This window comes from Lepisosteus platostomus, chromosome 4 (assembly GCF_059453375.1).
Source record: "Lepisosteus platostomus isolate fLepPlt1 chromosome 4, fLepPlt1.hap1, whole genome shotgun sequence".
Classification (NCBI taxonomy): Eukaryota; Metazoa; Chordata; class Actinopteri; order Semionotiformes; family Lepisosteidae; genus Lepisosteus; species Lepisosteus platostomus.
In genome coordinates, this window is record NC_142614.1 from 3,013,259 (window position 1) to 3,036,711 (window position 23,453).

General features: G+C 44.1%; 1 protein-coding gene across 3 annotated transcripts in view; it reads left to right on the forward strand.

Moving 5' to 3' along the window:
• Window positions 1-23,453, forward strand: part of LOC148672142 (leucine-rich repeat and fibronectin type III domain-containing protein 1-like protein) — a 76,187-nt gene that overhangs the window by 16,593 nt on the left and 36,141 nt on the right. For all 3 annotated transcript variants that reach the window (XR_015935674.1, XR_015935675.1, XM_088627596.1), the window contains exon 2: window positions 15,154-15,356. The gene's annotated coding sequence lies outside the window, so the exon portion shown is untranslated. The remainder of the gene's footprint in view (window positions 1-15,153; window positions 15,357-23,453) is intronic.

Consider the following 23,453-nt stretch of genomic DNA (forward strand, 5'->3'; position numbering starts at 1 on the left):
CATGCTGTATGTGAGGAGTGTTTTTTTATTGCAGTGCACATTTTTAAGGGTGTTCATTTTCTTTCTGGATGAATAATGCATGAATCTCACATCTGTCCGACTGTCAGGAGAAGATTTATTGGTGGAAATATTTCCCGCTTTTGTTTTAGAACCTCTGTCTACTGTGACCCCACCTCCCCCCAGCGACGGTGAGACCCTCAGCAGCAGTTTCGGTTGCAAACAAGACATATTTCAGAAAGCGTGTGCAGGCCCTTGTTCTGGGTGTCTGGCAGTATGCAAGAGTAGGCTGCAGAGAATGTCAAAGCAATTATCTCCACTTTCCAAGGTATAGCAGATCCTAAACTCAATTTGAATACTGCTTGAAAACAATGACTGAAAAGATATGTTTATGCCTTATTCTTGACGGAAATAAGACTCACAAGGCAAAACAGATTGAATTATTTCAGGGCTCTGCAGCTCCTTGTAAGTAAGCCAACAAAAGGTGCTAGCTTTATTTCCTTCTTTTTAGTAAATCAGCTGGTATTTAAGAGAGATTTCTGGGATCAAAGCGAAAGCAACTTGAAATACAAGTGGCTTTTAAATACAAGCTAATGGAAGGACAATTTGCAGCTAAATTGTTCTGGGATAGATGGTATTGTCTGTCACACCTGTCACACTTATACAGGAAGAGACGCTTTCATGACATGCAATGCATGTTCTGTCGCAGTTGGGATCCATCCCCACTGGTGCTTCTTGCTGCCTGTGTTTCTTCTTCCTGCTTGCTCCTTTGTCTTGTCTGTGAAGGGTTTAGAGTAATATGTGTGGCATTGCGCGGGGGCGTGCCCAGTGTGGAGGCAGAACCCTGGTAGTCCCAGCTGTCCCGGCTTCTAGATGATGAGCCCCAGCTGGGGAGGTCCTATAAAGGCACACTGGACACCCCCGACGGGACGAGCAGGGACACCCCCAGAATGGGGGAGTTTTACACCGACAGTCCCGGAGGGGATAGCACCCGCGGAAGGCGTTCTTTTTCTTTTCATTCCACCTGTCCCATCACGTATTTTCACCGGGACAGGCACACACACACCTTTTTCATGCACTAAGTGTTCATGCACTTGTTTTGTTTTTGCCTTACGTGCAATAAATAGGGTCAGTCCAGTCTACCAGTGGCTTTCCACCAGTGATGACAGGTCCTTGAGATCGACCAGTGCACGACACAGGTGTCATCCTAGACTTCAGAGCTTGTCCCCGTTTTAATTAATCAGGATTCCTTCTAATTCTACCACGTATGCTAAAATGCCTTTATTGCATGCAATACACAAACCCACAAGAAATATCAGAAGCAGTTGCTGCAAGACAAAACCGAAAGGCTATTTGTAATGGGACAATTGTGCACATCTATCTATTATGTATTGCCGCCGCATTTATTTTTGCCGTTATTTTCTCTGCAGATTTGTTTTCCTCATATTTATTTCTATCTGAAATGTAACAGGAAAATGGGAAGCAATTCGTTTCCGAGCGAGAGGCGCACTTGGGTGGAACGCCGTTTTCTGTGCATCTCATTGTCTGATTTATCAATGTAAAAAGAATTACGAGTGTGGTGGCAGCAGAGGGGGGAGGGGCTCAGGGGAGGGAACGTATTATTGAAAAGGGACAGCAAGCACAGAGAAGCAGTGTCACAGGCAAGGGAGCCGCAAGCCCTTCTGCTAATCAGAGCTGTCTGCTCGCCTCTCATCAAGGCACATCTCCACTGGAAAGGACAGCGTTGCAGCCTGTCCCAGTGAGGCAATCTCTCACTCCTCCAGCACTCTGCAGTACTGTGGTGCAGCCGGGACTTCAGTGCCATCGCAGGCGGTTTGGGGCAGATAAAACCCGTACTCTTTGGTAGTGTCTCAGGGTTTCTCTCACTCACTTATATGATGCATTCTATTCATCAAATGCAACATCTGCAGACCCTGCCTGTCTGGCTCCTTACTTTGCTGGCCAAACAGCAGCAATAATCCCTTCAGTGATCTCTGTAAATACCTGTGGCAGGAGCTGTCATGTATTCCAGGATTTGGATCATTATGGATCCATTACTGTCATTTCTTTAAGCTCAGCTTGGCATTCCTCTTGTGGTCTATCTGAGGTTTGTATGCCTTGATTAGTACACTGTGCTTGACTTGTAATATTGTCATCTTGTCTGTTTCCTGTGTGCAGTGTTGTATTTATTTGTCAAACCAGCTATTCTAGTCGTAGGGAAATGGCGAAGGCTCTGACCATCGTGTATTTGGTGTCCATGCTCAGTATAGGTAATCATTTTGAAAAGCAAAAGGAAATGGGGGCTATAATGCAAGGGGTATATAATAAATTAGTACAGAATAAATTCTGTATATCAATGAAATGTTAACTCATCCAGTATTACTCTGACATGCTACAGTGTCATTAGCTGTCAGGCAACATGTCAGAAAATACCTCATCACCTCAAGGACTACTTTACCGTGGGATTACTAAAGGCAGCAATACCCTTGTGGAGTCTACTGTAGGATTTCTATAGGCAGTGATACCCTTGTGGATTCTACTATGAGATTGCTATAGGCAGTGATACCCTTGTGGAGTCTACTATGAGATTACTATAGGCAGTGATACCCTTGTGGAGTCTACTATGAGATTACTATAGGCAGTGATACCCTTGTGGATTCTACTATGAGATCACTATAGGAAGTGATACCCTTGTTGAGTCTACTGTAGGATTACTATAGGCAGTGATACCCTTGTGGATTCTACTTTGAGATTACTATAGGCAGTGATACCCTTGTGGATTCTACTATGAGATTACTATAGGCAGTGATGCCCCTTGTGGAGTCTACTATGAGATTACTATAGGCAGTGATACCCTTGTTGAGTCTACTGTAGGATTACTATAGGCAGTGATACCCTTGTGCATTCTACTATGAGATTACTATAGGCAGTGATACCCTTGTTGAGTCTACTGTAGGATTACTATAGGCAGTGATGCCCCTTGTGGAGTCTACTATAAGATTACTATAGGCAGTGAAAGCCTTGTGGAGTCTACTGTAGGATTACTACACGCAGTGATACCCTTGTGGAATAATATGTGTGAACACTATAACTCCTAGGAAGGAAATATCAAATGGCTATAGAACAGAAAGCTCAGTTGTAGCTAATGAAGGTGATTCCTATCGCTTATAGGCAGACTGCAGTCTGACTTTATGTTTCACTCAATGCTGTAAGGCTCTGAAGGGGTTTGAGCATCTGCTAGTGGTTGGGTGACAACTGGACAGACCGATGAAGACAATCTAGACTATCCCAGACAGATGTCAAAGTACTTAGGGTATACTGTCTGCATAATGGGTGACAAGCCAGTAGCAAGTTTGCAAATGACCTTTATGCAAGCACAGATAGATACTGTAGCTTCTTGAGAGGAAACAAATGTTTCAGAGCAACTACTGTACTCACCCATTGAGAGGTGATGTGATGGGCTGCCTGGCAACCAATGATATTGCAGTATTACAGTAAATACTATATTAGGTAACATTTTATTTTTACACAGAACCTATTAATCTATAGTTTGCAATTTGCATAATTTACCCTTCTGTTCCCAAGACTAAATCTAAACGCCCAAATATTAGGCAGGAGGCTGAGGTGTAAAACCTGAAGTCGATTCAATTGCTCATGCAGATGGAGTTTTAATTATTTCTCATCAAATGAAGGACTTCAGAAACTAAACTGATATTCTCCATTTATTGGTGCATGTGTATGAAGCAAGCAGAGTAGAAGCAGTCCACAAAAGGGATCTCAGCTATGTGCATCAATTACAGTACAGTCAGTAATATCAGTGCTTTTTAAGAGATAATAACTTAAGTAATTCATAAGTATAACACAACCTCATAAAACAACAAGCACAGAAAACATAACTAGATGAAATGTAACAAAAACATCCCAGGACCACTGTCACTGAGCTGCATCTGCAGAAAGTCCTTGTCATCTCCTGGGTAGTATCTTGCATCATTTGCCCCTGACTTCTCTCTAACGGGAGTTCTGCTCTTAGCTTTTGACTGACAGCATGTCTCATTATGAGCCGTTTATGTCATTTGCACAAATGATGGTATGCATGCTGTTAAAAGCTTGACTGTACTGTTTATGATAGAGCTGTAATGGTGTTTTTTAGCCTCATCCAAGTAAATTGTTACCGCTATTTCTTTCATACATGATTGTTTCTGTTCTTGAGCAGTGTAGAGTTGTGCTCGGGGCTCTGGCCTCCTAACTGGAGAATTGTGGGTTCAAGTGTCCACTGTGAACAAGGCTGTGGTACCACTTAGTACTCTGGACCATGTAGTAATGTGTACCAGCATTTCACTGGGGTAACTGAAAGTAGGCACTGGCCTATAGTAGGTAGTCTTAGCCCTATAGGAACCTAACTGACTACAATCTCGACTGAAGAATGCACCTTTTGCACATTAAAGTGAATTTAAGTTTTCTGAACGAAGCCATACCAGTCACTCTCTTTGCATTTAATTTTCTGAATCAGCCTGTGACTGGCCGCTCACTGTTACATACTGAGGTATAGAGTATGTGTATATCTTAGACTACCATCCAATAATACCACATTAAAAACAGGTATGCCAAGCTCTGACTATCTGGAAAAAAAACATCATCTCACCATTTTAACTCAAAGCCCTGTGCCTTGAAACCAAATCTTTTTTCTCCAAGGATAAGGATTTTCGTGCCTTCTTCCTTCTGCACTGATGTACTTCAGACTACCTCTGATCTTTCAGAGCACGATTTTGCTAATGATTTTTTGTGGAAAAAAAGTATTAAAACCACGGTGATGGTCATGAAAGATGTCTAAATGCAGTCCTCTGGTGAGATTTCCTTAGAATGTTGGATCCCTTAGTTAAAAATCCATGAAGGGCAGAGTTTTTTTTCTGAGCAGCATAATTTGTAAATTAGCTCCTCAAATTCCACCTCAGAGTGCCATGCAGAGGAGACACGTACAACTGCTGCAGGACTGGGTTCAAAGGCAAAGCGCTGCATTTAATACCAGGAACAGACTGCTGAATTCCACCATGCACAACAAGCACGCTGCTGTCGTCAGTCTGTCACAGGCCTTATTAACAAGATAATTGCACAGTTCACACAGTGGCAGGGGCAGCAGGCTAGGGGGATGGTGGCATACTTATCAGACTTCATTAAACTGATTAACTAAATTACACGGGGGGGATGGTGCCTCTATTGTTTAAGGAAAAAAATATTTTTTAATGATGACGCGCAGGAAGGCAAGGTAAGATATGTAGGAAGGAGGAATTGCAAAAATTTGCTGTGCTTTCACATGTAATTCACATGTGTACCCCTGGACGTGACAAACTGGAGTGCTGACTGACTCCATAGGGCCTCAGTACAAGTAGGCTTTGTACCTTACAACCCTGTATATCTAAAATTTGCAGGGGGTATTTTGTTCCTCTACATCATAGCAGCTGTGCTTTTCCTAAAAGTAAAAACACCAAGCACCGGAGATGACAGACTCTCCTATGACACAACATAACCCACTGAAGCTCAGCAGGTGTGAGCCTGGTCAGTACCTGGATGGGTTGCTGCTGGAAGAGGTGTTAGTGGGGCCAGCAGGGGGCGCTCACCCTGCGGTCCATGTGGGTCCTAATGCCCCAGTATAGCGACGGGGACACTATACTGTAAACAGGCGCCGTCCTTCAGATGAGACGTAAAACCGAGGTCCTGACTGGAAGGCTGCTTGTTCAAATCCCTTGGTCGGCAGAGGAATCCTACTCCATTGGGCCCCTGAGCAAGGCCCTTAACCCCAACTGCTCCAGGGGGGCACCATATAAATGACTGACCCTGCGCTCTGACCCCCAGCTTCTCTCCACCCATCTTTGTGTCTGTGTGTCTCATGGAGAGAGAGCTGGAGGTCTGTGAAAAGACAAATTCCTAATGCAAGAAATTGTATATGGCCAATAAAGTGATCTTATCGTATCAGAAAAATAATGCTGAAAGGAACAAAGAAACGAATAGAGAAATATTGAAATTCACAGTGCTGAGTGCAGTGCTGTGTGTCTACAACTTATGTCCTGTGTAACTACAGCGAGCAGACTTAGTTGCCAATTAGGAGCAGATGTGAAGTCAGTAGAAAGGGGATTGGTTTGTGTGTGGGGATTTGCCAGGGCTCATGACTCCTTAGGCTACAGTGGAAGACTTTAAATGCATAAACTAGCATGCAGTGAAAGACAGGAGCTCTTCTCCAGGCCTTGTGTGTATTTCATAATGAACTTTCCACCACTCCCGGCGTTCCTGGGGTAGGGAGTAAAAAACCTCTTCAAACAGTTTAAATGAGTATCTTAAAAAGAACGATCCTGTCGTATTCTTCCCTATAACTGGAGCAACCGACCACCTCCTGGCCTGCTACACTTTGAGAAAACCCCCAATCACTGTGTTTTTATTTCCTTTCCCTTTTTCACGCATCGAAGATAGCAATTACTGAGCACCAAGCACTCAGAGCAAAGCATCAAACAGAAGGAGAGCAAGTTCTATATTTAGAACTAATCATTAGCAGTGCAGGGAAAAAAAAAACAAAGCCAAAAAAACAGTTTTATATTTTAGTGCTGTAATCACTAAAAAAGCAGGTTGGAAAAGCCAAACATCGTGGAGCGCCAGTGCTGTTTCATAATTAAGCTGCGATTCACCGTTGTTGTCTGGAGATCTCTCTGTTTGTTCAAAGGAGCTGGTGATTTTTAAAAGCTTGCAAAAGGAAAAAAAAATCTAACGGAAACTAGCTGATGTGGGCGTAAGAACTTTCTGAGTGAACCCCCTGAGGTCTCCATGTACTGAAATGGTAATATTTCTTCCATCCAATGAGCGCTCACGTTCCTAACTCTTGCTACAGGGACACTAGAGCTGCAAGTTTCTTTCTTTCTAAGCCATGATACGATGGGATGCTCTGCGTGAAGTGAGTAGCTCCAGCACCACCGGGATCGGGCTAGATTAAAACTCATCTTCAGAAGGAAAGCCAGCACATCTTGCCGTCTTTCTGACAAGAATGCACAGCTAAAAACACAGGCTGTGCTACATAGTTAGAAATGGTTTGTGAATACAGCTCCCCAGGTGATTCATAGTGAAGTTATTTAGCAAGAAAAAAAGCTCTGTGCATTCATCAGTATCTGAAGTTATTAAAGGTAAACCTTTCATTGTAAAACACAGACCACTGTATAGATCTGTTTGGTTAGAGCACATAGACTATAATACACTGTGCAACACTTCAAAGAGTCACGTAGATGCACTCAGAGGACCAGTGGGGATACTAACACATTGCATTCATTAACTACCATGACGGTTACCTCTAATTGCAGATCAGCTTATGATGGACAAAAAAACAAAAACAGCTCAGCAGAGCTCTTAATTCCTCACCAGTAGCTGCAAATGTCTTACCTAAGGATCTGCTCTGCAGCCAAATGTGGTAGAACAGTAAATACTCTGAACATCATTTAAGACAGAGCATCTACAGCTGCCTCTGTTGGATTCACATTCTTTAGGGTGTATTTTTCCAAAATACCTTGATTCTAAATGACGTAAAATACTATATTATAGTACTAAAATATCTTTTCTTCTTGCTTTGAAACCCACATGCAGCAGCACTAGTCGCAATCCGTTTGTGGATTTATCTCAGGGATCGTTTTTCTCCTTCACTAAGCAAACGGGAAGTAGACGTCCTGAATTTAGGCAGACCATTTGCTCTCTGGGTTTACAGCAAAGCACAAGCGCTTGCTATAAGGTGGAGAAGTGCACCAGATCATTAGAAATTAAACCCGAATGCTGGTTTCAGACGAACCCAACAAAGCAGTCAGATGTAAAACTTGTGCACATTTTATCACTAGTGCCAGAAACACTCATGAATCTCGTTTCTCGGTCTCTTGCTCCCAGGCCATGTACAGTAAGCGACCACATGAAACAGTGGACGAGATTCTGCTAGCGGCTTGCCGTCAGTAAACATCACACTACTGAGCGCTGCCAGCATGCGTCCAGCTGAGGCCATTTTCAGCTCATTGTCACGCTGTTGTTTGCAGTTTGTTTATTGCTTTTCCTTGCTTGTGTTGACCAGGCAGCAGACTCCGTTTGTATGCGCACCACATAGGTCGGTAAAGTGAGCTATTACAGTGTGAGTTCAGGGGACCAACAGAGGACCATCAGAGGCTCCTACAGCACATGACTTGGGTGCTCTATGGCTCTCTGGTACAGTATTTTACCAGCACTGTTTGTGTAAAAGCTGCCATCAAGCCTTTTCTGTTGGCAATATTTTCAACAGAAACGCATAAACTTTTATCAGCCCCTTAAAAGGAAACTTGAGGAAGAGGGAAAATAAGGAAAGAAAGTTCAAACTGAGTCAAGTGCCCTGTACAAGGTTGAAATTGACTGAGCTGGGCTTACTCTCTTTGTGGAAGATCAATTTTCATTAGTTGCCTTTTCTGGCCTGGTTCCTATAGCAATGAATGTGTAACTGTGAATATGAGAAAGTGAATTAGATTTGGAAGGAAAAAAAACTGAAAGGAAAAATTTCATTACATGAATACCAAACAAAAGTATGAACATTGTATGGGGGAAGAATACAGCAGTGTGCTCCAAGGAGCTTCTGCATATCTAATACACAAACTTTTTTAGTTTTGATTTAATTACAGCCTCTTAAGGGATGCTTATTTTGTATAAATCAGATCATGAACAGTGCATACTGTACTCCGATACTCTTATTTCATTTGCAATGTCTGTATTAAACATCTGTCTAATTTCACCTGCCAAAGCAGCTGTTGCACAACTGTAAATATCTGACAAAAAGGACAGACTATTTACCTGCCTTCTGATGTGTGTAAAAATGCTTAATCTTGATGCATTTCAAAGTAGCAATGAATGTGACTGTAGTCACCTAACTGGCTTACTAGCCTGAACTCCAGTGACTACATGTAGGGTATTTAGTAGCTGATGCTATTGTGAGACATACTGTATTTGGGTTAACATATTCAGCATTTTGTATGTGATAATTTGTTTAGTGTGAGTGAAGTTTTATTTAATCTCTGACCTAGGGAAAAGTGTGGTATGGCCAGTGAAAGCTCTGTTTTCCTTCATATGAATGCCTAAAACCCTAAAGCGAACCCAGGATTTGACACTATATTCAGTATTTTGGTGGTAAATTTCATTGTATAGCTGAGATGCACAGCATTTAAAATAATTAAAAGGGGAAGGCTAGCTGTGTAGCCAGCCCCTGGTATGTTATCTTTTCTGTGTTTTTCAAGATGTTTGCAGAAAAAAAACCCTCACAGATGCTCCTATACCCTTTCAAACGTGACAGCCTTTTTCTCCAGCAGCCAGATTCACGTATCGATTTCTGGATAAACCTCTGCCCCCCCTGCCTGTGCAGTAGAAATGACCTCGACTGTAATAAGAGTGCTGCAGAGAGGAAGAGGCCTCTCCAGGCTGCCGGGCCAGAGATGCAGACAGCAGCACACCACTGGAGAGCTCAGCTCTCGCAGTCACATGTGTGGGCAGTTATAAATTACACACAGATTGAATGTTTATGATCAAAGTCAAGCTGCAGTCATTAACCCAACCAAGGTCAGATAAAAAATTACTGTACAATGAGCTCTGACATATATATTTAGAAAGAGGCACAAAAATCCTCCCCTCACCTGGTTCTAATATCTGAACTCCCTGTTATCGCTCCACCTGTACCTACTGTACACCTTCACTATGTTAACCGTGGCACCCTGGATGCACTTTGCCACAGAGCAGAATTTGCTTGTGATTTACTACAAGTAGAGACATGATTGGGAAAGTGCCAATCAAGCCGGAGACAAAAAAGTGAGGGAAACAACAAAATCAGTGTGAATCACTAAACCCACTGGTCAAACTTCAGACAGGATCTTCATATTTTGGTCGCTAAGTATAGCTCTGATCCACCAGGTTTGATGTAACCGAAGCGCAATGCTGACAGGTGAAGAAGACTCAACAGCAGAAGCGTCGTTTCTTCTTTCTGTTTTTTGGCATGGAATGAACCTTTACTTGTTTCGATGCAGCCAGAGCATGCTGAAGCAGCTCTCCAATCAAACCTGTATGGTCTCACCAATTGAGTTACATTGCTGAGGGCAGGTTCTTGCTTAATTGTGGATAAAGCCATAAAAACACTATCAGATATTTTTTCACATACAGAAACATTCAGCCACTGAAGAAAGTCTTTAACCTTCTTATATGTTCAATGATTTTACATAAGCCATTAAAAACTAATCTACATCTTATCTGTGCAGTTTTAAATTTCCATCAATTGCATTTAAATTGGCACTAGAGAGAGACTGTTTTAGTTCCTGTCCTTGGGTTCTGTGCTACACAAAACGTAATTTCTGATTTTTTTGTCCTCTTTTTGGATCAGTTTTAGTGCCACAGAGAACCTTCAGCATAGTTACAGTGATCAGGCTGACTGCAGTTATTACAAGCCCAAGTCAACTCCGAGCCTGTTTGTTGAAGACAGCTGCACTTTTATGGATCTTTAAACTGCTAATGGTGCATACTTAATCAGCTGGCATGATGTACACTAGCTGGGGACTTGGCATGGTCCTCCTGTGTGCTGTGCTGTACACTCAACCTGGCCCGGAAAAGCAGAACTCTGGCAGAAGTACCGCATGTGCAGTTGGATCCCAGATTAACACTTCAACCCCCCAGGGGGCCACACTCCCATGCTGCACAGCCAAACTGGGCATCAAACCCCCTATGCTGAAAGGCCAGCCCTCAGGTTCTCAAGTTCTAGGAATGTGATGTCACAGGAACAGGCTTCTATTTAACAGTGATCCCTATTGCACAGACACTCACAGAAATGAACCCACATCTGAACATGATTTAAATTACTGAAGGTGCTTTGGAGAGTAAAAACTATTCAGCTTCTTTGAGTCCTAGGTGTGACCCAAACCTAGGTCTTCAGGCGTGATACACTCCACCTGCTCCAGAAGAGCTGGCGGCCCTGGTAGGGCCATGGCTGGCGTCCATGTACTTTGAACTGCTTTCACTGAGGGCCAGAGTCCTACAGCCAGTACAAGAACTTTTCACTCAGCAACTCATTAAGACCCAACTCGTTAAGAAAAAGGTGATTTGACTTCTTATCCAAATAATTAGTCTGAATACAGTAAGTAATTATAATCAGAGAACCCTCCAGGCCTGGATGAATGAAAGTGCTCAGCCCTGATCTAACGTATACATTTGGCATTGGACATGTTCCATCTCCGACAGTGATGGTGACTCACTGATAAAACTACTGTCTTGGTAAGAAAATACTTGTCAGACAGTGGCAAGATTAACAAGAACAAGCCATTGCTTATTTTCATGTTGTTTGGCTCGTTCTCTGCCTCACAGACCCAGGGTGTCCTGGATGTAACTCCAGGTTTGGGCACCTGTCTGTGTGGACTTTGCTTGTTCTCTCTATTCCTTAAGACATGTATGTTATTTCATACTGAGATAGTCATTTAATCAGTCTTAGTACTACCAATACTTGCAATGGGATGAAAGAGAAACTAAACCAAGTGAGCACCACAGTCCAAATGTCCTGACATTCAGATTACATGGGTGATGTCCTGTGCCAATTTCTGCCCTGAACAAAGCCAGCCATGCATGTCATTGACATACTTCTGTTTCTAAGCCGTTTACACTGCTGAGAACAGCATACAGTGTTATGGTGGGACAGCTGGAATGTAGATTCAGGTTGTGGTAATGTTGTGAAATATAGGGAGAAAGAACCCCACGATTATTAAATTCTTATGCATGTTTTGCTTCCAATATTCCCAAGCAATGAAAGATAAAAAAACAATGCAGCTCCATAGCCTGGAGAAATGTGTTTTTGTAACTGCAGCAGCAACAGCAGCTGATGATTCTAATTACATGGAACCCCTCCAGAAAATAGATCTTTCGTTTGTTCAAAGGAGGTCCATATGGTTAAGTCCTCTAAGACAATAGCCAGAGCACTAACAGTAGAAGGCGGATTGCACACAAACACAGATAATAACAATTAAAAACATTATGGCTAATGAAAACATTATGAAGAATGAGCACTGCTGGTCACTGATCAGGAACAGAGCCTTTATTTCAGAAAAGTGTTAAAAAGCAAAATGGCTGACAGAATGTTTTGACAGAACGGCCCTCCCTGCCTGCTACTACCCATTCAGCCGAGCTCTGCACTTACAACACTCATAACCCTGCTGCTGTTTGCAATGGTCGGCTCTGCAGATCCAGCCATGCTGTAATCTAATTACTGGGTGTCTTACTGAACCCAGCTGGGCTTCTCTCACCCAGGCCTCTGGGTTTATCCACAATGACCCAAGCTCTAATTGAGGGCATTGTGGATTAAAAATTTTAGCCTCTTTTATTTGTCAGACGTGAAGTCTTCTATCTACCTCTATGAAGTTGTGAATCCTTATGAATCCTTTCTTACTATCAAACAGACTTACTCTATTGGCAGTGTATAGTAATTAGTGAATTCAAGTCACTTTAGGTTATGCAAGCTCTGAGGCCAGTTAAAACCGCTGTAGTAAAAAACAATACACTAAAAACAGATTCTGTTAAATACGATCAAGAAATGTGGCACTGCCGGACACATTTTTCCCTTCACCAAGGTATAAATCAGTTAATATGCTTTGTGTAACATTTAAATTCAAAGAACACTCTAGAGAAATGACTGAGCTGGGGATTCTGCAAATGGTGTTTTGTGCTCTCGATGACTGAAGAGCACCACACAATGCTAGCTGTTAAAAAACAGCACGGTCTCTGTTGCAGAACGAATCCGAGCGCCTCAATGCCAACATATCAGACTGTAATCCTGCAGCTGGCAGAGAAAGCCAAACACTCCAACGCAGGCAGGGAGAAGTCATTCACTATCCATCATGCCCTGATCCTGAAATAGCCGCCTGTCATATTTTAATGTTAGGCGTTGCATTAGTGCAGGGGCTTTAGAAATGTGTAATAAGCAAATGTCTAATGCAGAATTTCACATTTACAAAGAACTTATGAATGATGACAATGGCGCATTTGCATTGCTGGTGAATGACATGCCTTAATTACCAGCAGAGGTTAGTTGCTAGCCAGTGAATGACACTCTCTTAGTATGCTCTTAATGTGTTCCAGGTTGGAAAGAATTCATAAACCTCATTGTTTCTGAAATGCTTTCTTGAAGCATTTGAAAGGTCATCTCACGAGACTAGCTAATCACTTGCATTCTCAAGAGAACCGTTATTCTCCCAGTGCACAGTAAAGGACAGGACTCTACTTAACCAGCTGGTTTGTCTTCAAATCCGTCTTAACACCATCTATTTAACAAGATTAAAACGTGAATCCAGTGCATTGTGCTGTTCTACAATGCCTTTTTAGCCTCCTGAAAACAACACTAAGGGTTTTATCTGTTTCAGGGGTGAGAATTTGTATTATTTGTGTTCAGACAGCTTTGGCCTTTAGGAAAATAAAATTGGACAAGACAGCTCAACACCCTGTGTCGCATTTGCCTGGGTGATTCTGTTCTTTTTCATGGCTCAAAATAATAATAATAAATAAATGTATGCTGTATACACAGCAGTCATAAATCAGTACTGACAAATGATCCCACTCCAGCCTCACAAGTCTGACTGATTAGGATTTCATGTGACACATTCCAAGTATGTGTGATTCATCTGTTTTACTCATTTCTCTGATTGATAAATGGTCCCCCGGGCTTGAACATGGTGGGATTAATCAGCCTCCTATGGAGAGATATTACATTAAATTCAAGTTTTGTCGACACTGCGTTCATGGTGCACTGCTGCAGGAAGGGACTGGACACAAATTAATGAACAGCGTGAAAGTCTTTGTGTCTGTAGGAGATCCACACTCCGCGGTGTCACGTATAGTTGCTCGGGCGGGCAAGGCAAGGGAGACTGTGTGCTGACATTCTTCAAGCACACAGAAACATCTCTCTGCGATTTGCTTGAAACAAAAAGCCAGGACACCTACATCCACACCTACAAATCACAAATAAGTCAGGACAAGATACAAGGAGCCATATCACCCTGCAACTCACTGCTGGCAGCCCACAGAAGCTCAGCAGTGTGAGCCTGGTCAGTACCTGGATGGGAGACTCCAGGGAAAGCTAAGGCTGCTGCTGCAAGAGGTGTTTGTGGGGCTCACCTGGAGCCTGTGTGGGTCCTAGTGCCCCAGAATAGTGATGGGGAAACGATACTGTAACAAAGGCACCGTCCTTCAGATGAGATGTAAACTGAGGTCCTGACTCTCTGTGGTCAATAAAAATTCCAGGGTGTTTCTTGAAAAGAGAATGACTGTTATCCAGGAGCCCTGGCCAAATTTCCCATTGGCCTTGATTAATCATGGCCTCCTAATAATCCCCCATTATGAACTGGCTTCATCAATCTGCTCTCCTCCCCACTCAGAGCTGGTGTGTGGGGAGAGTACTGGAGCATCATCCAGGTGGGGCTGCACACTGGTGGGGGTGGAGGGGATCCCCATGACCTGTAAAGCGCTTTGAGTGGAGTGTCCAGAAAAGTGCTATAGAAGTGTAAGCAATCATTAATATCTGGAATTTTAGACCAGAAATGCTACGCTTCCACATATGAGAAAATCTAAAAGCAGGTGTTTCCACTGTATAGTTCTAAAAATCATATCTCTATGTCTTTGAACGTGTTGTGCAGAATTTCAGATCACTGCTGTTTTATGACTGCCATTTTGGAAAAATGTACAGTAATTAATCTCCTTATACCTTAATGTGCCTTTAAAATTGAATGTATTTTTCCCTCATTGTCTAATTACCTCAATATTTAAAGCATGATTAAAAAATCACTTCCCACCATGCTTAGCTAAGGGTCATACTTTTGGGGAAAAAAGTAAAATGAACAGAGCATCAAGACAGAACTATTTAAACAGCCTTTAGTGACTCTCTAATTGGCCTAACGATTTGCACAGTGCTTCTCAACTCTTGTTCAACATTTCTACTTTGGGAAAAGCAGACTGTAGTGAAAAATGTTTTCTCCATAAGGCCTTGGAAGGACTTTTTGGAAGGTCGTTCTGCTTCAGGTTGACCCATGCAACCCCCATGGGTGCTGCTGTCACTTCCTCTGCCATGCCAGCCCCTGACTCCTGTGTGCTTTTCTTCCTCCTCTGCAGGCCACTGGGAAGTCCTTCACAGTCTCGGTCCTGTCACACTTCGCACCCAGCGCCAGTGCTGATGCCCACAAGCCATCGCCACCTGCCCCTCTTCCGCGCGCCGCCCCTATGCAGGTGGCCTCCCTCTGCCTGCTGTGCCCACCTCTGAGACCCAGCGCGGTGTTGATGAAGTGCCCAGTCCCACCCGCGCTCACCAGATAGAGGTAAGAGCAGGAGCTCTCTCTTCTCTTCCCTTCCTTTTCCCGAGAGGAGCTGCCCGCCTCAAGGGTCCCCAGTGACACGCAGAGCTGCAGGCAGCCACAAGGGGTCACACCTGGACAGGACTGCCACATTTCCAAACACCTGGGCAAAGCAGTGCACATCCAAAGACAGCTGGCCTGCCCGGCCGTGCTCAGGGAAACGTGCTTAAAATGAATTAAAACGTGTTCACCCCAAAACTGCCAGCCTCCACCCATGCCACAGGGTAAAACGAAAGCACAGATTTGAAGCAGATACTTGTGTACGTGGCAAACCACTGGTTGTATTGCAGAAAAGGCTTTCCCTCAGCCTCCCCACTGCTTTCCACAGTGTGGTATTAATTCACAAATACATCTGATGGGGAGACAGGAATACGGTACATCCATTTGTCATTCGACTGTGACTGAAAATCTAATGTAATGATTCCTGCTTGGTTTTTGTCTGTCTGAAGAAAGCATTTTCAATGGCAGCCTGGAGACCAATTGGCATTCTTTCTGGTGTGATGAAGAGGCTGGGCGTTGCTTATCGAGCTGTGACCATTTGTGTGGGCACGTTTTTGAATTATTTAAAATGTTTTAAAATGTAAAAGTCATCAGTAAAAGAAAATAGATTTTTTTTTCTTTCTTTATGACTTGTGTAAGAGATAAGAAAAAAAATGCAGGCTTTTTGATCGAAAATCAAGGGTTCAGGACTGGAGTATAGGCACTAGGCAACAAATTATAAAAGAGTACAGATAGTGTAGATAGAAAGAAAATGGAGAGAGTTATATAAACAGACAGAAAGACAAGAGTATTCTTCTCCAAAGACGAGACAGAACATGCATCAATACATATTCTGACACAGACAGTGGAGACAGATGGATATAGACAGAAACATAAGCACTTGATTAAGACCGATAATGTGCAAAGAGAGAGAAAGCAGACGGATGAATTATGTAAGAACCGTGCAAGGACAGACGAGCAGATCTCCTGTGGAGCAGTTCCTGTGGCGCAGAGCAGACAGCGGAGATCTCTCTGACAAACGGACTGTCCTGTAACAGCTGGCACTCTGCTGTCTCGACACACCTCAGATTCCTGCTCAGATAAGTAACGGGTGATCTCCAGTTCTCACATTTTACTGTACAGGGCCGTGTGGGTCCTGTGATGCAGAAAAGGTTGTGCCCTCATGCCTTAAGACTGCTCTGTCCTTGCAGTTGGCTGAAGTCAGAGAAGGTGAGGGTGGAAACTGCACTGCAGTCTTGTCACAGTAATGTTGAACACTGGTGTCTAATGTGGCCTGATTAGTCTCTGCTCCTCGTGAGCCTGCTGACACGGTCTTGCACAGTTCCATTTGGGATCTCAAATTCATCCTCAAAACACAGCTACGTTTTATTTTAATTAGCACTGTCAAAAAGGAATAACTGCTGGCAGAATGTTCAAACAACTTGCTTTCAAAAATAGCTCTGCCATTTCCCTTATTATTATTACTACAACACAAGAGGGAGCATCTCTTATCCCAGACACACTCGCTAAATGCCAAGTGGCGGAATAATGCACAGTACATCATGAACATGCAAATTATTTTGTAAAATGATTTGCTGGATACTGTTTAAAAATGTAACTACACAATCCATAAAATGTGAGAAATGAAAGGGATCACATACACCATTAAACCAGGTCTCTAACATGTACTGTACCTTCTGGTATTAGATAGATAGATACTTTATTGATCCCGTGAGGGAAATTGCAGTGCAACAGCAGCTTAACACACACAACACAGCCACAGTGTAACGAATTATATACTAATAGTACAATACATACAATACAATACAAGAGTTACTCACAGTCCGGACACACAAGAGGAAAATAGAACAGAACAGTACACAGAAAATCGTATCACACGTATGAATATAAATATAGATGTAACCATAGATATACATATAAATATAAATGTATTGCACAGGTCCCTGGCATATATTGCACAAAAGTGGTTGTAAACGGGAAAAAGAAAAAGAAAAAGAAAGAGAACAGATGTAGCAGTATATGTGTATATGCGTTTAGTCCAGAAACAGGTCACTGTCGCTGTTGCCTCTGCCAAGACGCAAGGTGGATGCGTTGTACAGTCTTATGGCAGACGGCAAGAATGACCTCCTGTAGCGCTCCCTGTCGCACCGTGGGTGAATCAGTCTATTGCTGAACGTGCTCTTCATTCCTGCAAGCCTGTCATAGAGGGGATGGGAGAAGTTGTCCATGATGGCCTCCAGTTTGGACATCATTCTCCTCTCAGCCACTACCTCCAAGGGGTCCAGGTCAGACCCAATGACAGAGCTCGCTCTCCTGATGAGCTTGTTCAGCCTTTTGGAATCTACTGCTCTAATCCCAGAGCCCCAGCACACCACTGCGTAGAAAATGGCACTCGCTACCACCGACTGATAAAACATGTGTAGCATCTTACTACACACATTGAAGGACCTGAGCCTCCTCAAGAAGTAAAGTCGGCTCTGTCCGTTCTTATAGATGGCCTCGATGTTCTTAGACCATTCCAGTCTATCGTCGATGTGCACTCCCAGGTACTTGTACGAGTCCACCATCTCCACGCCACTCCCATGGATGTAGACAGGAGTAGGTTTGACCTTTTTCCTCCTGAAATCTACCACCAGTTCCTTTGTCTTTGTAACATTCAGTTCCAAGTGGTTCACCCCACACCACTCCACAAAGCTGCTGACCAGTCCTCTGTACTCCTCCTCCTGCTCACCCTTGATACATCCCACAATCGCAGAGTCATCTGAGAACTTTTGCAGGTGGCATGACTTTGAGTTGTACTTAAAGTCCGAAGTATAGAGGGTGAAGAGGAATGGAGAAAGAACTGTCCCTTGAGGTGCCCCTGTGTTACTCACTACCAGTTCAGACACGCAGTTCTGAAGTCTCACAGACTGTGGTCTGCCCGTCAGGTAGTCAGTGATCCACGAGGTCATGGAGGCATCGACTTGCATCTCCTCCAGCTTCCTCCTTAGAAGTAAGGGCTGGATGGTATTGAAGGCACTGGAGAAGTCGAAAAACATGATCCTTACAGTGTTGCCAGCCCTGTCCAGGTGTGAGTAGGCCCTTTGCAGCATGTAGATGATCGCATCCTCCACACCAACACTGGGCTGGTAGGCAAACTGTAGGGTGTCCAGTGATGAGCTGACCATGGGTCTCAGGTGGGATAAGACCAGTCTCTCCAGTGTCTTCATGATGTGAGAAGTCAGTGCAACTGGTCTGTAGTCGTTGAGGACAGAGGGGCGCCCTTTCTTTGGTACCGGGACCAGGCATGATGTCTTCCAGAGCACCGGGACTCTCTCCAAGCGCAGGCTCAGGTTGAACAGTCGCTGGAGCACTCCGCTCAGCTGATCAGCACAGGCCCTCAGAACTCTGGGACAGATGTTATCTGGTCCTGTGGCCTTACCCCCGTGCAGCCTCTTCAGCTCCTTCTTCACCTGGTCAGCTGTGATGGTCAGCCTGGCCCGGGGGATGATGCTCATAGTGCTTTCAGTGCCGGAGGTGTTAATGGCGGAGGTGTTGGAGAGTGGCAGCTGTGGGGGATGGGTGGGTGAGCAGCCGTCGGGGGTTGTAGCTGTAGGCGGCCATGTTTGTGGGGGGATGGAGGAGGTGTTGGGCAGTTGCAGCTGTGAAGGGTTAGGGAGCGTGTGGCTGTGGGGGGATGGGTGTTGCGCCACAGAGGACCCAGAATCAAACCTGTTAAATATAATTTCCTGTTAGATGGAAATTATATATAATTCTATATGAATACAGAAAATCGATCATTTCCAGTTCTACCCCAGCACCCCTATCCAGCCTGTCTTTCCAAAAGAAACGAATTATTTCCATGAAAACAAATTCATATTTATCCATTCTAATCTTGCATTGAATTCCCTGTGCTTCTAGGATTAAAATACAAGGCTTTTACGCATGGGCATGGTGTTTCAGGATCTCAGTGCTGACCCAGGCATTCCTGATCACCCTAGATGTGTTCAGTGAGCTCCCAGACCCAGTTCCCTGCTCTTAGATTATGCCACATACTTGCTTCCCCTACCTGTTGGTGCACCTCTGGCTCAGACACAACATGTCTTACTGGGCGGAGTGGTGGCTCTGTGGCTCAGGATCTGCGCCTGTGGCTGGAAGGTTGCCAGTTCAAATCCCTTGGCCGGCAGAGGAATCCTACTCCGTAGGGCTCCTGAGCAAGGCCCTTCACCCCAACTGCTCCAGGGGTGCTGGACTGCAGTGTCTGGACGTGCAGAGTGTGCACTTTTCCCCTGGCTACAGTATCTCTGCCTCTCTGATCTGAAATTTCCCCCATCCTGTGTGCACACAGTCTCCCTAAGGAGCGGGCTAACTACCTCTCCTGATTCCACAAAATTCCCAGATCCCAGACTCAAGATGCCCAACCAGCAGTCAGCATTCACAGATGAAGTCTTATTGGACGTCCCCATCCATAAAGCCAGCTGCCCTGCCGATCACACACTTGCCATAACCTAATTCTGCCATTTCATTTCTGACCATTTATTACTCTTTTCAACCCAGATCAAAGCTCCAGAAAATATATTTGCAGTGGTGTTTAGTACATACTCGAGATGGTACAGTAGCGAGAGATAGGCAACATGTTCTCTTTAAAAACTAACTAGAATAAGAAGCACCTGTTCACAGCTAAGTAAAACATTGACAGCTTGCCTTATAAAATAGAACAAAAACCTTTTAGAACAATGACACTCTCCTGTGGTATTTGTATTTAAATCTGGATTACTTCAGACTGCCTACCTGGTCAGCCTCCGGGTAATAAGATGACATAATAAAATAAGAGATACTTATTTCACTGTTCACTGGTTATTTGACTAATATTGTTTAGTCTCAGTGACATCCTGCCTGTGCCAGAATTTCCCAGAATCCTCGCAGCTCTAACAGTATGCCTTCTGTATCGACTGGGAACATCACCAACGTACTGCGCTAAATTTCATGGAAATCAGGCTCAGATGACCTTGTTTTACATGAAGCTAAAGAAAGCCAGCCCACAGGATAAGGCTCAGTCTTGTCCTTCCCACTCTGCTGTCTTTCCCAGTCTCCCGGGGATCCAGGTGGAATGCGGTTCCTGCCGTTTGCTTTTTTTTACCTTCCGTGTGCAAGTTTTATTTTTAGGCCCTCTCCAGCTGAAATTAGCGGCAGGTTCCCCACTCCTCCTGTGCCTTTTCTGGACTTGGCCACATTGTTCTGCTTTCCACCTGTGCTGATCTTTTGTTCCTCGCATCAGCACACAGGGAGCAAAAAACTAACTCAATAAAAAGAAACAGCCAGATTCCTGGTTGCACTGACAAACAAGGGCATGCTGCAAAAAGCACCCGCAAGGCATGGCAGAAGAGCGGGCCCGCTGTCCTGCACTTCAAGGTCAGAACAGTGAACCTCCGTCTGGTGTGCCACTTCTGCCCGTCTGGCAGTTCAGAGCTCACTGTGGCACAGCAAACAGCTGCAGAGGTTCAGGACAAACCTGAGAGCTGTAGGACATGGTGCGGTAGCAGAATTAAAGTGTCGGTGGGGTAGCAGCATTAAAGTGTTGCAGGGGTTTTTGAAAGTTTGCCACCGTGAAGCAGCGCAGCGTCTTTGCAGTTCTGCCATGCTTGAGTCGCCGTTGGCCACGGTTTGCATCCTTCTGCTCCACTCCCCTATCCCTTACATCACTTGGCTTTTGCTAGAAGGTCACCAGGCTTTACTGCACATCACTCCTCTTTTACCATGATCCAGCCCAGCGGACTCTCGTATCCCCAGGGATCAGACTGACTATTGAAATAAGTGGACACCGTGTAGCCTGACCTCATCAGACCTCAGTGGCTGAGCAAGGCTAGCTTTTAACCCCAATGTCCTGGTCAAATTCTCCTCTGGTCTAGCACAGGTGAGAGTTGCAATTCAGTGCTAGTCCGACAGTAGTCCCCTCCCATGTGTGAAGTGCTTTGGAACCCTTTGGGATGAAAAGTGCTATTCCAATGCAGCACTCATTATTACAACTAGAATTATTATGTTGCCAAGTCACAGATAGTGCTTTATATTATCAACCACGGAGCCGATCGCAGATCCTCAGAAAGCCTTCTTTATTCCCCATTGCCTGCCTAGGTTAAGGTTGGCAGCAGCGATGAATCCTAAGCAGCTGGTACAGAGCAGAGAAAAAACAATCTTGCCAGAATAAATAGATGTTGGGTTTCAGATGCTCGTTCTTTGATGTCTGCATTATGATGCTCTTGTGCAAAAACGCAGCAGCCAAACCATTTACTTGCAGGGAGAAAACTATGTACAGTCTTGACTTATTTCTTATTTTAAAATATGCTATCATCCATACACTGTAAGAATTCCCTTTTGTTATTTCACCTTTATAGTGCAAGAAGGATCACCTGCAAACACAAAAGAAACGTATTAAAACTGCCGAAATGCTCCTTAACTGTTCCTGTGATAGCAGCTATTAAAACTAATGCAGGTTCCACATGCATGGGGCGAACAGTGATTTATACATCTAGAGACAGTGGTGTTTGTTCAACTGTAAATCTGTACTGGTCAAGCGAGAATTTGTACAATACAAATACAAAGTCTGTATAATACAAATGATTTCACAATTAAACCTTTTCAGCATAAACATTAGAAAATGGTAAAAAAAACATTGGTGATTGAAAACCAGATTGGCAAACCATTTAGAAGCAACAAGAGGCATTAGCCACTCCTTCAGTCAGTCATTAAATATTTAATTCGCCCACAGGCATTTCACAGTTTGCCACCATATTGTAAATTATTCCTTTTTAAAAGGTTTTTGAATTTTTCCTTTTTGCCTTTAGATTTTACCGTGTACTTTCTATAGAAATTAAATTCCATTTGCTCATGTCCATTGTTTCCTTTTTATGTTTCTCTCATTGTCTGTCTCTGATGGGAGCCCCATGTGTGAGCCCCAGACACTTCCTTTGCTCAGGCTGTGGATACAGAGTCCAGTGATGTCAACTGGACAGTTTTCACATCCACATCCTTTACCAAGCAGCTATATCACCCTGCAGCTCACAACCGGCAACCCAAGCTCATCCTGGGAAAGCTAAGGCTGCTGCTGGAAGTGGTGTTAGTGGGACCAGTAGGAGGCGCTCACCCTGTGGTCTATGTGGGTCCTAATGCCCCAGTGTAGTGACAGGGACACTATACTGTAAAAAGGCGCCGTCCTTTGGATGAGATGTAAAACGGAGGTCCTGACTCTCTGGGGTCATCAAAAATCCCAGGGCGTGTCTTGAAATGACTAGAGCTGTTACCCTGGTGTCCACACTAAATTTCCCCCTGGCCTTTACCAATCATGGCCTCCTAATGATCCCCATCTCTGAACTGGCTCCATCACTCTGCTCTCTTCCCCACTGAGAGCTGGTGTGTAGGGAGAGCGTACTGGTGCACTATGGCTGCCGTCACATCATCCAGGTGGGGCTGCACATTGGTGGTGGTGGAGGGGAGTCCCCATTACCTGTAAAGCGCTTTGAGTGGAGTGTCCAGAAACCGCTATATAAGTGTAAGGAGTTATTATTACATCTGGTAGAGGAGAATCCCTCTTTTTCCTGTCAGTAAACTGAATTGCGGGAGCAGAGAGCTCTAAAGAGGAGGCCGGGGTGCCAGTTTGCAGTGGTTTGATCACAGACTTGGTGTAGAGCAGCAGAGATTAGCAGTGCAGGTAGTAGGTTGCTGGGATGCTGCATGGGCAGCAGCAGGAATTATGGACAAGAGCAGTGCAGTTCATTGTTTCGTATAGAGCTTGTGCATACATACCAGAGAAGAAAGATGGACAGAAATAGTCTGCTTCTTGGTCTTCCTGGTGATCCTGCTTCAAAGCTCAGGAAAGGGGCTTCTATTTCTCAGTTGATACCCGCCTGCGTACAGCACCAGCTAACAAACTGTTAGCCACTGATCTTTATAATTAACCTCTCCTAAAAGATTAAACTTTTAATGTTCTCCTTTCCTACCCAGTTCTCAAACCTGTCCTCATCACATCAGACACTTAAGGCGCAGTTGCTTGCTGCTTTTCGCTTCTGCATGACTCCGTTCCAAAGA